This window comes from Aedes albopictus, chromosome 2 (assembly GCF_035046485.1).
Source record: "Aedes albopictus strain Foshan chromosome 2, AalbF5, whole genome shotgun sequence".
In the NCBI taxonomy this organism is placed as follows: domain Eukaryota; kingdom Metazoa; phylum Arthropoda; class Insecta; order Diptera; family Culicidae; genus Aedes; species Aedes albopictus.
Genome location: NC_085137.1, coordinates 210,826,519 through 210,840,713, shown reverse-complemented (window position 1 = coordinate 210,840,713; position 14,195 = coordinate 210,826,519). Strand labels below are relative to the sequence as shown.

The window sequence follows — 14,195 nt, the reverse complement described above, 5'->3', positions numbered from 1 at the left end:
AACTATGAAATGTTCGGTTATCCGAGAAACTGACCCTCAAAGACTATCGTAAGGATCCTAAAGTAGGAAAAGCCGAATGCAAATGATATCCAAACAGCCTGTCGGACCATCATTAAATTTTGTGTTTATTCTTGTGCTGGAGTCGGTTCACGGAAGAACCAGCTTACAATAATAGTCAAGAGCCAGTAATATCCTTTTCACAACATTGTTCATTGGTTGTGCTCAATGACAATTTCTTCCAACGATTTTTTCCTTCCTCCCCAAACTGGAGCAAGAACCAAAGCCTTGTCTTCGCCAGTTTCCAACGACCAATCATCCCGTTTAATGTTCTCTTCTGTTTTTCGTACCACCAAGCCCACCAACCATTCGAATCGAACCCGGTCGTCCAGGCGATGATCGTTCCAGCAGCAGAGTAGAAAGCGAAACACACTCAAAAGTGTTCTCATCATTATTCCGGTTTTCTTTCAACTTCCGGAAGGACGACACCATTGGTTTGCCAGTATTGCGCTCGGACCTATCCCAAGGCAAAAAAAAAAAAAACAAAAGAAATGATACCGCAGCGAAATCAATACGGTAGAGGTTGTCAAGTTCTACTTCTGTGGCTTTATCTCTAAATTTTTATTTTTTTTGAAAAATTTGTAAATTTTTAGATTTTTTTTTCAAAATTCTAATATTTGAAAATTTCATTAAAAAAACAATTGCATTTTTGTAAGTAACGAGCAAATATCCCAAGTAACATTCGTTGTCTTGAAGAGTTTTTGAAAACCGTCATAAAACCTAATCCCATTAATTCAGTTTTATGATGGCCTCAGAATCACTTTCAGTCTTTTTGACTAAAAAATGTTACTTGGGATGTATTCCATCTATTTTCTGATATATTGGAAAACTAAGATTTTCAGACCGATACCTCGACGTTCGTTGCTAGAGCATTGATATTAAAATTTGATAAACCACAAATTGGGAACCCCTGCCATTCTGCGGCCGATTCTCCCCGTACGGATGAGTCGAAACCACTTTTCGGTTGTAATCGGTAAGGGCATCGTGTGCCTCTTGTGAAGAGCGGTGTTGTTTCATCATTCGAAGCGGATATGATCTGGGACTTTTCAGAGAACGGCTGTTCCGATGGTGAGAAAGAAATAAAAAGAGAAAACTCTTCCTTAGTGAAGTAGGAAATGGACTACCGTTGCCTGCCGTTTGTCGAAAGTCCATCCACCAGACGGGCCATCCTCGCCTTGCCTCAAACGGAAAATCATTAGGCTGATTTGGATTGGACGCAATCATCCTATACGGCTTCATGGGAACGAAGGGTGGAAACAAAAGGCGAACCCAGGATATCCGGATATGATAAAAAATGAATCCCAGGTGCGTCGATGCTACCGATTGATTGTACGGTTCGATTAGACTGCAGAGCGATCGTCAACAATACGATGATAATGATGACTGAGCCACTTGAGATTTACGGGAAGTATTTTACATTTCATTTGAATTTGAACGTCTTGTACGATTAGACGATAAAAGGCATTTGAAATGGAGATCCATTTGGTTCGACAGATTCCATGGTTATAATTGTGAGACATGGTTCCCTTATCTAGTTGCTTTTTGGTGAGAAATGGAAACGTGATTGAAGCTTTTTTTGGGCATAGTTTACCTCCTTTAGTTGCAAATCCAATATGTACTATAGATCAGTGATTCTATAAAAATAATAATAATAATAAACAACTGATACATTGGAACCATCTTTTTAAGTCATTTGCTGAGGCGAGGGTGCATAAATTAAAGAGGACTTATAAAGAGGAAATTTTATGCATACATTAAGTCAGTGCTTTATTGAGAGAATCAAGTTGACGAGAACAGGTCTTAATAATAAACTTAATAAACTTTACTGACGTGCTTACAGTGGACGATGAGTCCTTTTAAGTAAGCACATACAAGATAAAATAAACTACAATATTCTAAGCTGTTTATTAACGGTTAATTATACTTTTACAATAAAAGCATACGGATGTTGTCTTTCAGATATCGCTTGATATTGGTTTTGAAGCTATAACGACTGCTGATTTGCTGTAGATTACGCGGAAGATTGTTGAATTTTAACGGACCGATAACAGAGAAACGTTTTTCGCCGAAACTCGATAATGCTCTGACTCTAACAATATCATTGGCTCGCCTGGTGTTATGGGTTCTTGTAGCTGTCTGTAGCAACGAATTATGATGAATTAGTGGATTATTTAGTACATCATGAACTAGTAAAAGAGTCTGTAGTTCGCAAATTCCTACAATTGGCAAAATTTGGTGAGGTAAATTTGAATACAGTTGAAGTGAAGGATATAGATGGGGTAACTTAAAAATTGCTTTGATGCATCTATTTTGTATCGTTTGAAGCTTTTTTAATTTAGATTTACACGCTCGGCCCCAAGAAAGAATTAAGTAGCTTAATCTAGAATGGATATGTGCATAGTAAAACTGCAAAAGTACTTTATACGAAAGAAAACTGTTGGTTCTCCTGAGCACTCCACACAAAAACGATACTTTATTACATACTTTCTGTATATGAACATCCCAAGATAGAGTACTGTCCAAATGAATTCCTAAATATTTAAATGTTGGGACTTGTTCAATGACATTCTGCTCTATGGTTGGGTTAGAAAGAAATGGTATTGATCTTAGAGATGAATGAAATATCATGTACTTCGTTTTGTTCAAATTTAATGATAACAAGTTACTGGAGAAGTAGCGGTTTAATTTCTGTAAATCACAGTTCATGAATGAAGTTATAGCATGGGGATCAATGTTTGGGTAAAACAGTGCAGTGTCGTCTGCAAATAACCTAGGCTGTCCTATTAGACCAATTTGGCATAAATCATTGATGTAGATAAGAAAGAGCAACGGGCCAATATTGCTCCCTTGAGGAACTCCTGTGCTTATTTCTTTAAGGGAACTTCTAATACCATCAATTGCAACAAACTGCTGGCGGTTAGACAAATATCTGCGAATTAATATATTAGCGATTCCTCTTACCCCACATCTTTCAAGTTTACCTAGCAGAATATTGTGATCTAATGTGTCAAACGCTTTTTTTAAATCAAGAAAAAGAGCTCCAACATATTTCTTAGACTCAATTTCAGCTACTATGCTATCCACCAGTTCAGTAATTGCTATGTTAGTACCACTACCACATCTAAATCCATTCTGCAAATTATAAATTACATTGTGCTGCTCAAAAAAAGCTGTTAATCTACTCACCAAAAGTTTTTCGAAAATTTTGTTGAAGATTGACAGAGTAGATATTGGTCGGTAATTATTAGGATTACTGGGGTCTCCACTTTTGAAAACGGGCACAACTTTGGCAACTTTAAGGCAGGAAGGATAACGTCCAGTTTCGATTATTTTGTTAAAAGATGTTGTAAGTATTTTCGCTAACAGATCTACATTATTTTTAATCACACTTGCTGGAATGTTATCTGGACCAGGACTTTTGTTATTTTTCAGGTCTCTTATCAACATTATGACTTCATTAGTGCTCGCAGGATGTAGAAATATTGAATCTAAGATGGTCCTAACTGTCCTTAAAGGGTTTTCTCTACTAGGTTGAATTTCATTGGCTAGAGTAGCGCCTATGGTTGAAAAGTGGTCATTAAAAACCTCACATACTTCTGTTTGATTAGCTGTTGGGATTCCTTTGTATATAAGAGATTGTTGAGGTGTTTTGTTTTTGATGCCAAAAATCGTATTGATATTTTTCCATAGCTTTGAATGGCAAGTGTTGTTCAATAAGTTTTCAAAGTATTGTTTCTTCGATCTTTTCTTCAAAATTTCAACTTTTTTGGAAACATGTTTTAGAAGCTCAGCAGTTTGAGTATCTAAGGGGTTTCTGCGGTGCCTTTTTAAATAATTATTTTTTATTTTTATTAAAGACCAAATTTCAAAATTCATCCAAGGGCAATGTGTCCCTTTTAAATTTGCAGTTTTATTAACAGTAACGGTACAACGTTCAAGAATTTCATTGTACTTGGAAACGACGTTCTCCAGACAGTTACTAACATCATCTATTTCTTCAATACTTTGTAAATAAGATCTAAAATCGTTTTGCAAAACAGAGTGATTTATAATTTTCTTCGACAACGTTACCCGACTTGTTTCCGCAGACAATTTGAATTCAGACAAAACTAACAGGTGATCACTGACTTCAGAAAAAATCGTGTGATTACAAATACGCGAAGCATCTTCCATTCTACAAATTACATGATCTAAAATATTCGAGCTTGCCGGTCTAGTAACAGATGTATTAGTACAAATGAAATTATACGATTGCAGGAGCTGTTTGTATCTTAGTACAACGTTGTTGTTGGCCAAGTTTACAGGGATGTTTATGTCCCCCAGAATGAAACAAGAGTTGTTGTTGGCAGTGTTTGATAACCAGGTCTTGGTTCTGGGTATTTGAGAAAGAGCCAAAGGGGTTTCCAGGAAGTTCCAAGAGAGCACTAAAAAGGCGGTAAGGTGTTTCAGGGTCGTTTCAGGGAATTTCAAGAGCCCTTTGAGGGCGTTCGGGTACGGGTTGGGTTGGGTTGAATAACGTCGGGTTCCAGTGGGTAGATAATTCGGTACCAATGTAGATAATTTGGTACTTAAAAATGCTTTATTTGTCATGCACGTTACATTTAATAATTACACAGCGCAACATGTTCTTGTCTCAAGAGCAAACTAATGTGTCTCCGAAGGAATTTGGGCCGCTGAATCCGAATCCGGGCTCAGATTTGCTCCAACACGTCACAATTTTGAGCTATACCTCAATTTATAGGGTGAAATATGCGATTTTGGGCTTTTTTGACTGCAAGCCATTAAGCTTGGAAATATTTTTTTTAAGCAATCAAAAGGTTAATTGGTCAATTAACATCTAAATGAACGACTTATGCAAAATATTTCATTTTACCTAATCAAATTTTATAGATTTAAGCATTTTATGTTAGTATGAAAACTTGCATGCAACTTTTGGAGGATGACTTGTATGGGAAATATCGTACCTAACATAAATCGCTTAAAACTATCAAATTCGATTTGGTAGAACGAAATATTTTGCATGAGTCGTTAATTTAGATGTTAATTGACCAATTAACCTTTTGATTGCTTAAAAAATATTTCTAAGCTTAATGGCTTGCAGTCAAAAAAGCCCAAAATCGCATATTTCGCCCTATAAATTGAGGTATAGCTCAAAATTGTGACGTGTTAGAGCAAATCTGAGCCCGGATTCGAATTCAGCGGCCCAAAATTCTTCAGAGACACATAAGTTTGCTCTTGAGACAGACAAAAAGTTAATTTTTGTTACGCTGTGTTATTTTTGAACTCTGGTTTCTTGAGACATTTTTTTTCGGGTTTGGGTCGGGTTTGGGTTTGACCGCCGAAAATTTTTCGGGTTCGGGTCGGGTCCGGGTTTGACGAAATTTTTTTTCTCGGGTTCGGGTTGGGTACGGGTTTTGAAATATGAAATTTTACGGGTACGGGTCTATAAAATCAGAAACCCGACCATCTCTACTGGAAACACCTGAAATGCTCTCGAAATGCTCCTGAGACGGAATCCGATATCCTGAGCCATTTTTGAACGAAGATGGGGAGCCCCGGTTTGTGAAGATAGTTAATAATATTTGCATTATAGGGATTTCCAGAGAGGGGGGTTGTTGGTGTTTTCGGAGGCGTTACCCGACTAGAACAAGCAAAATTATTATAGGTTGTGTTATTTTGTTACAATGATTTATGTAACAACGGTTGTTATAAAACATGTACGTTAGTAGTTAAAATAACAAAAACTCTTAATAAAACTCGTTCTATTTTAAACAAAAATACAACAAGATGAGATATAATCATAACAAGATTATATCAATATTGCTAGACTAGCATGCGAAATCATAACAAAATTATAACATATTTCTCTACGAAATCTTCCAAGCATGTGAACTGGGATGGGGGCTCGACTTGAAGATTCTAACAAAAATATAAGATAATTATAACATATCATGATATTTATATCTCATTGTTATACAATTATGTTGGACATCTTCGGTGAGAAATATTATTACGCAATTATATCACATGATGTTATAAATGTTGCTTATTCTAACTAACAATCACTAAATTAACAATCACTTTTATGACGAAATAATTCAGCATGATGCTGTATAACATTCGGATAATTTTCTGGTACAACCTTTAATCGGGGTTTGTTCACACAAATTTGAAGAAATTATAAAGCAAGGTGTTGTGTACCAACTGGACTGTTGGTTGTTATAAGCATTTTACAATTACATAGTAAAGTTGTTATTCAGCTTAAGCAAAATTGTAATAAAAAACCCAAATTAATCCACCTAGAGGTGATAGTGCCTTTCTCGTCGTATATGTTCACACGATCTTTCCGTCGACGTTAGTCAAAGTGTTCCTGAATCCTGATGTTGTTTTAAGAAAAGCAAGCATTTTATCAAAGCCATCATTGAATTGACTTAAAACTTATTGATGGCACATAGTCCGACGTTGTGTTCAGCGTATAAGCAGAGCTGAATAATATCAGATTTCTCAGTTGGGGGCCGTACACAAATTACGTCACGCATTTAGGGGGGAGGGGGGGGGGGGGAGGTGGGGGGGTTTGCAGACCGTGGCGACCCTTACAAAAAATATTGAGGTCCCATACAAAAAGCGTGACATAGGGGGGAGGGGGGTTGAAAAAGGTCGATTTTTGCGTGACATAATTTGTGTATCACCCCTTGACTGCTTGAGTACCTTCACTAACATTGGGAGCTGATCAATATCAAGACGATACTAACAAGCTATGATATAACTTTTTACACAATCACAGATCACTTTGCGGTCTTCGATAAAGTTTTTTTCTGCACATTCTAGGTTATATTTTATTGACCGTTGAAAACAAGAACGTAGTGAGTATAGTGAGACGTGTTTTATGTGTCAAGATTTTGTTCTCTTACACATATTTATCGCTTGCATTGATTTTATTTACTTTCGTAGTTACGGCGAAGCATCAAACGCTGGTTGTGCAACCCTACCGGTAGTCTCTAATGCGGTATGAGCCTATTTTCTAGTTAACAGTTCCTCAGGTTATTAAAAAGCCGTGATTTGATGTGTCGCATAGTTCATTTGATTACTTTCTGGAACAGGTTCCGGAACACCACCGGGTCTCCCAAACATAGTCTGAGGCAATATCATCGCTAACGTACATTAGGTTACCTAAAAAAACACGATTTGATTTATCTTATGCAAGGGTACAGATCACTTTTACATTTGACCACTTCCAGTGGGACACCCAGAACTAGTTTCGGGACACTATCGGTTGTCTAAAATATGGTCTGAGGCTATGTTCTTACGAATCAATCATCGTGTTATCAAAAAAGGGTCTCCAGTTGGCCTAGTAATTAAGGCTATGAATCGCCAATCTGGAAACGGCGGGTTTCATTCTCGTTTCGGTCGGGAACTTTTTCTCGACTTGTACTTGCCTCACAATATACAAATTCATGCAATGGCAGGCAAAGAAAACCCTTCGATTAGTAACTGTGGAAGTGCTCTAAAGAACACTAAGTAGAAGAGAGGCAGACCAAGTTCGAATGCGAACGTCAAACCATAAAGAAGAAGAAGTTATCAAAAAAGCTGCTATTTGGTGTACTGTCAAACCCCGCGAAATCATCACTCTTTAATACGACACTTTTTAATTTGTACCCCGCTCATTCGAAATTTGTTGAATTAAAAAATGATCAAATGTCACAGTGTAATACACTGCAAATACGAATGATACGATATTGTGATGTAACTCACACCCGCAGCGGCTCCTCGTGCAGCTGCTATTTCCGAAAGTTCTATTTTGGCGCTTTCCGACAACAGATCCGTTTGGTGATCAACCGCAGTGAACCTCGGGAAAATGAACAAGCTATAAATTCGTACCACCACAATATCTGTAAGATTTCTGTTCAAAAACAAATCATAATCTAAACGAAACTAAAATAATGTTAGTTTATCGAATTAAAAGTTTATCCAGGTAATTTGACAGCAATCATTGTCGAATTAGCGTGGTTTTATGGTACGACACGCATGGGTTTGGTCCAATTTCACATTTACCACTTTCGGTTCACATTTTACCACTAACCGATTGTCCCTGATGTGGTCTTAGACTAGTTTCATGCAAATTAATAATCAGTTTTTCTAAAAAGTCGCAAATTGATGTAATGCATGTATGGGTTTGGTTCATTTGTGCATTTCGCCAGTTCCGGCGAGGCACTCGAATCTGGTTCCGGAACACTACTGGCATGAGACTATTTTCTTGCTGACCGTTCTTCGCGTTATCGAAGAAGCCGTTATTTAATGTGCTGCGTGTATGCGTTTGGTTCTTTTCTACATTTGATCACTTCCGTCGGGGCACCTGGAACCGGTTTCGGCACACTATTGGTTTTCCAAAGTATGTTCTAAGATTTTTTTTTGCTTGTTAACCGTTCAGCAGCTTAATTAAAAAGTCATTTAATGTGTCGAATTTATGGGTTTGGTTCTCCTTTACATTTGATCACTTCCGATGGGGCAACCGTAATCGGTTGCGGAACACTTCCGGTTGTCCCCAATATGGCTGGAAACTTTTTTTTTGCCAAATCAAGATGCCTAAAAATCCGCGATTTAATGTGTCGCTTGCATGGGTTTGGTTCCCTTTTATATTTGACCATTTCCGGCGGGACACCCGGAACCGGTTCCGGATCACAACCAATTCAGATTTGTTCTGAAAATATTTTCCTGCTTACTGTTCATCAGGATATCAAAAAAGTCACTATTTGATGTGTCGCTTGCATGGGTTTAATCTAGGGTTTAATTAACTTTTACACTTTGTCACCTCCGGCGGAATATCTGGAACCGGTTCCGATATGGTCTGAGAATGCTTTCCTGCTTACTGTTCATCAGGTTATCGAAAAAGCTGCGGTTTGATATGTCGCTTTCATGGTTTTAGTTCAATTTTATATTTGTACACTTCCTACGGGACACCCGGAACCGGTTCCGAGACACAACCGGTTCAGATATGGTCTGAGAATGTTATCCTGCTTACTGTTCATCAGGATATCAAAAAAGCCACTATTTGATATGTCGCATGCATGAGTTTGGTTAACTTTTATACTTGGCCACTTCCGGTGGGGTATTTGCAACCGGTTCCGGAACACTACCGGTTCCGATATGGTCTGAGAATGTTTTCCTGCTTACTGTTCATCACGCTTTCGAAAAAGCCGCGGTTTGATATGTCGCATGCATGGGATTTGTTCACTTTTATGTTTGGTCACTTCCGGCGGGACACCCGGAACCGGTTCCGGGACACTACCGGTTCAGATATGGTCTGAGACTATTTTTCTGCTTACCATTCATCAAGTTATCGAAAATGCCGTAGTTTGATGTGCCGCATGGATGGGTTTTGTAGCGTTTTCATATCTGGCCTCTTCCTGGGGTACCGGTCCGGAACACCTAAATGGCCATAACTCCGGAACGGCTGGACCGATCTGAACCATTTTCAATAGGAAACAATGGGACCGGATTCCGCGTCGAATGAATCGTCGGTCATTGAAATCGGTTGAGGTTTACTGCCAAAAAGTGATGTGAGTTTTTTTGTACACATACACACATACACACATACACACACACACACACACACACACACACACACACACACACACACACACACACACACACACACACACACACACACACACACACACACACACACACACACACACACACACACACACACACACATACACACACACAGACATCACCTCAATTCGTCGAGCTGAGTCGATTGGTATATAAGACTTGACCTCTCCGGAGGCTCTATCAAATTTTCGTTTTTGGAGTGAACATATAGCCTTTCGGTACACCTTGGTGTACGAGAAAGGCAAAAAAAGAAATGCAAAAATTTTCAATTTCCGAGAAATTTTATGATTAGCACTTAAATATACCTGAATCAATATTCGAAACCAAGACTCGTCGATGGCCAATCGCATGCCTTCCTATCTGAGCCATCCTAAGGCGCTAAAAAGTCCCAATAACCCTCTAATACCCATTTTTTTTTAATTTTGATCTGAATATCATTTTTCGTCATCTAAAAGCGATTTAAACATGTTTTGGAAGATAATTCTGTTTAATTCTCGGTTTTATGAATTTTGGTTAAGTTATGATTTTTTTTTTAAATTTTATTTTAAACATCCCCACACTTTAATATTTTTCCTGGCAGCCTATTCGTGATACAGATTTTTTGAGGCGAAAACATTTTGAGATTTGATGATTATTGTTGATATATTTTATTTTAAATATTTTTCTTGTAAAATATAATTTTCACGTTATTTTAGGGAAAATAATTTAAAAGTGTATTTGACTCTCTTTTGAATTATTTTACTATAATAGAATGATTTGGGAAGGAATCGAAATATGATAATTTTAGTGATTCAATACAAAATAAGTAATGATTTCTGGAAGGTGACTAAAACATCAATATGTCAATGATTTCAATAAATATAAAGACGATTTTAAAGACATCAAACACCATTTTGAGTTACACAAAACAGTCCTAAATATCAGTCAAAAATATAAAAATTTTGATTGTCCACGAAACAAAAAATACGAAAATGCTTAAACTATACCCCGTCTAAAGGCGTTAGAGGGTTAATTATCAAGACGGTCGTAAATCAACCAAAATGTGAAGCATTATTTTGGTTCAGCTATCATTACTATTATAAAGCATTAATTCGGCATGCATGCTTGTTTGTGGCTTGCAATTGTTAGTTTTGAATAACCCATTGTAATTTTTTGATAAGCAGAAAATATTGCTTCTTCTCTTCTTCTTTTTATTTATGACTCTACGTCCCCACTGGGACTTGACCTGCCTCGCTTCAACTTTGTGTTCTTTTGAGAACTTCCATAGTTATTAATTGAAGAGCTTTCTTTGACTGTCATTGCATGAATTTGTATATTGTGAGGCAATTACAATGATACACTATACAGTAGGAGTTGAGAAAATTTTCCCGACTGGAACGGGAATCGAACCCGCCGTCTCCGGGTTGGCGATCCGTAGCTTTAACCCCTAGGCTAACTGTAAATATTGCTACAAATTGTTTTTTTTAATTCCGTTTTATTCGTGAACTTTAACTTAAGCTAATTCTTAACATGCTACAAATTGTATCAAATTATGATAGAAACTCGATATCTTAAAGCTGAAGTTAATGTCACATTTTGTTATACTTTTGATCTGATTATAATAAAACATGTTACTATACTGATTAAACCAGTGTTTTTTTACAGTCCTAAATATAGTTAACATAGCACAGTGGTCGAAATCGATGATTTTGCGATCAAAATAAAATAACTTTTTTTAGGTTGGTTCTAGAGGTTTGGCGTGTTCTACAAAGTTTTTCTGCATGTTTAAAAGCGTCTTCTGATAAAATGTGATTAATGATCAATCCCCTAGAAGTGAGATAAAAATTTTATTTTTTCAAATTTTTTTTAGAGGTTTGACGTCTTTGTCAAAGTTGTAGCTAGTAATAAGAGAAAAAACTTCGTAGAACATGTCAAAGCTCCACCTCTTACGGTTTTCGAGATATGGAGCGTTTTGTGCGAAGTACCCCTAAAACTAGTTTTTTCAGTGTAGCTTCAACACATAAAATCCTACAGTTTTGTGACTTTCTACAAACTTGTTCAGGACGTCAAAATACACATTTCTTCCGAAGATGTTAAGTCATTATATCTTGAAACAAAAAAGTTATAGGCAAATTTTTATTTTATTTATATTTTATTTTATTTTATTTTCATATTTTAAGGTGTGCTTTCACCTTAAGTAACTATTTCCGGCGCAAAATGGCGCAGATGGCTCAGTCGGTAGGTGAAAGATTAGACTTGTCACTATCTCTTGAGGGTGGAAACCCTCGTGGGAAATAGTGGGAAAGGTGTTTGAAATACAGGGCAAAAACTTATTATTTTGCCTGTAATACAAGAAAAATAAATAAAAAAATATACTTTCGTATAAAATTAAAAAATCAATAAATTTTTCAAAATTTAAAAACACAATTAAGATAGTTGTAATTTCGCACTCTTCAATTCACATTTTGACGATTTTCTGATGAAAACAAAGCAAATCGTTTTTATCAAATGTTCAATTTGATTATTTTCAACCCGATGTTTGTGAAAAGTACTGTTAAAAATATGAAAAATATTACAAGTAACTAATGATACAGACAATGGTACGTCAAAACATGTAATTGGTTACGTCAAGCGATTAAAAGAAATGTTAAAAAAACTTTCATATTATTTCTTGGCACACCCTGTATTTTATTGATTTATATCTGATATATTTCAATTGCTCCCCAGTTGGAAGTGAAACTCATGAATTACCCAAAAAGCTGTTAATCTGCTATCGGGCGAATCAAAGCTTCTCCTGATAGGGTGACTGTTCAGTGCGGAAACCACACTGAAGATGGTTAAGTCTAGCAGTGCGAGCGGCAGTGAGTAGGAGAGCGCATCCCCCGGTAGACCGTCATGCGTAGCAGCAACCAAAACATCAGCACCCCGGCAGTACGGCGACGAAGCGGCGATTGGCTATGTGGTGAGATGACAACAAATGAGAGAGAGCGACGTTGATGAACGACTGCGAGAGCGACGAGAGAGAGAGAGGAGTAATCTGTATCAGATCGACAGCGTGAGTGACTGGCATCGAAACTGAGTTCCCCTTTGAATGTTGAGTTACCACCATCGACAAGGCGCGTACAATCTAGTACGTTCTCGATGGTTCCACGTGATTCGAGATCACGCGGTGGGTAGTATAAATACAAGGCGCACTGCGCTTTGAGGGAGTTAGTATTTTTTCGAACTGGCTAAAGTTCACACGTGATGTAAAGCGAAGTAACAGTGAATAAAAGTGGAAAGTGATTAAGTTTAGTTGTGCAGTAGTGTTAAGAGACCTTTGTAAATAGAAGAAGAGAAAATGAAATACAGTGTGTGAAGTGAAATAATTCTCTGTGGTTTTCATCACCTTAACGATTGCCAACTGCGTTGGATTTTCTACCCTGGTTTCCTGGCTGAGGACTATTCTTGGAAGGAGTACCCTACTCCTGCTCCCGCCGGCTCCGTTCTCGTGGGAACGTGAGCTTTCCCGCGACCAGTATTCTTCGTACAGTCCACTCCATACCCAACAGTGACAAAGGGTATTATCGGCAGGTTTGTTCTCTTCGTCAAGGGGGGTTTTTGTGGGCCAAATTTCCTGAAATTTGGGCACATAACTCAGCTTGGTTGGGAAGGATTTGAGGCCAACTTTGACATCAACAGGTTTCAAAAACCTCCCATGACGAAGAGAACAAAACTGCCGAAAATACGTAAGTTCCCCTATTTTCCGATACTCTTTCCGAAGTTGAAAAGACAAACAACAAATATAAATCTACGAAAAAAAATCTACTCTGTGTTTTGATGCACATCTTGAATTGTTCAATATTTCCTCTCTTCTATTCCTAGCGCTACATAACTTGAATATTGCCTCGAAAAAAAACTTCAAACAGTTTATTTTAAAGTAACTTTATCAGAAATTACCTGACCATCTGATAGTTAACAATATGAATTCAAAATCATCAAAAAATATTCTGTTTGGTAAGCACAATGCTCAAAAATGTTGTAAAATATTTCCGGAAATTACGCAATGCACTAAAAATTACTGCGGGCATCTTAATTATTATGTTTTCTATTTATTTCTCTTGTATTACAGGCAAAATAATAAGTTTTTGCCTTGTATTTAAAACACCTTTTCCACTATTGCCCACGAGGGTTTCCACCCTCAAGAGATAGTAAAAAGTCTAATCTTTCACCTACCGACTGAGCCATCTGCGCCATTTTTCGCCGGAAATAGTTACTTAAGATGAAAGTACACCTTAAAATATAATAAATTTGCCTATAACTTTTTTGTTTCAAGATATAATGACTTAACATCTTCGGAAGAAATGTGTATTCTGATGTCCTCAACAAGTTTGTAGAAGAACACAAAACTGTAGGATTTTATCTGTTGAAGCTACACTGAAAAAAAACTAGTTTTAGGGGTACTTCGCACAAAACGCCCCATATCTCGAAAACCGTAAGAGGTGGAGCTTTGACATGTTCTACGAAGTTTTTTCTCTTATTATGAGCTACAACTTTGCCAAAAACTT

The 14,195-nt window shown here is 37.2% G+C and overlaps 1 protein-coding gene across 1 annotated transcript in view; it reads right to left on the bottom strand.

Moving 5' to 3' along the window:
• Nucleotides 1-14,195, bottom strand: part of LOC109420894 (neural cell adhesion molecule 1) — a 176,676-nt gene that overhangs the window by 144,158 nt on the left and 18,323 nt on the right. The gene's annotated exons all lie outside the window — the stretch shown is intronic.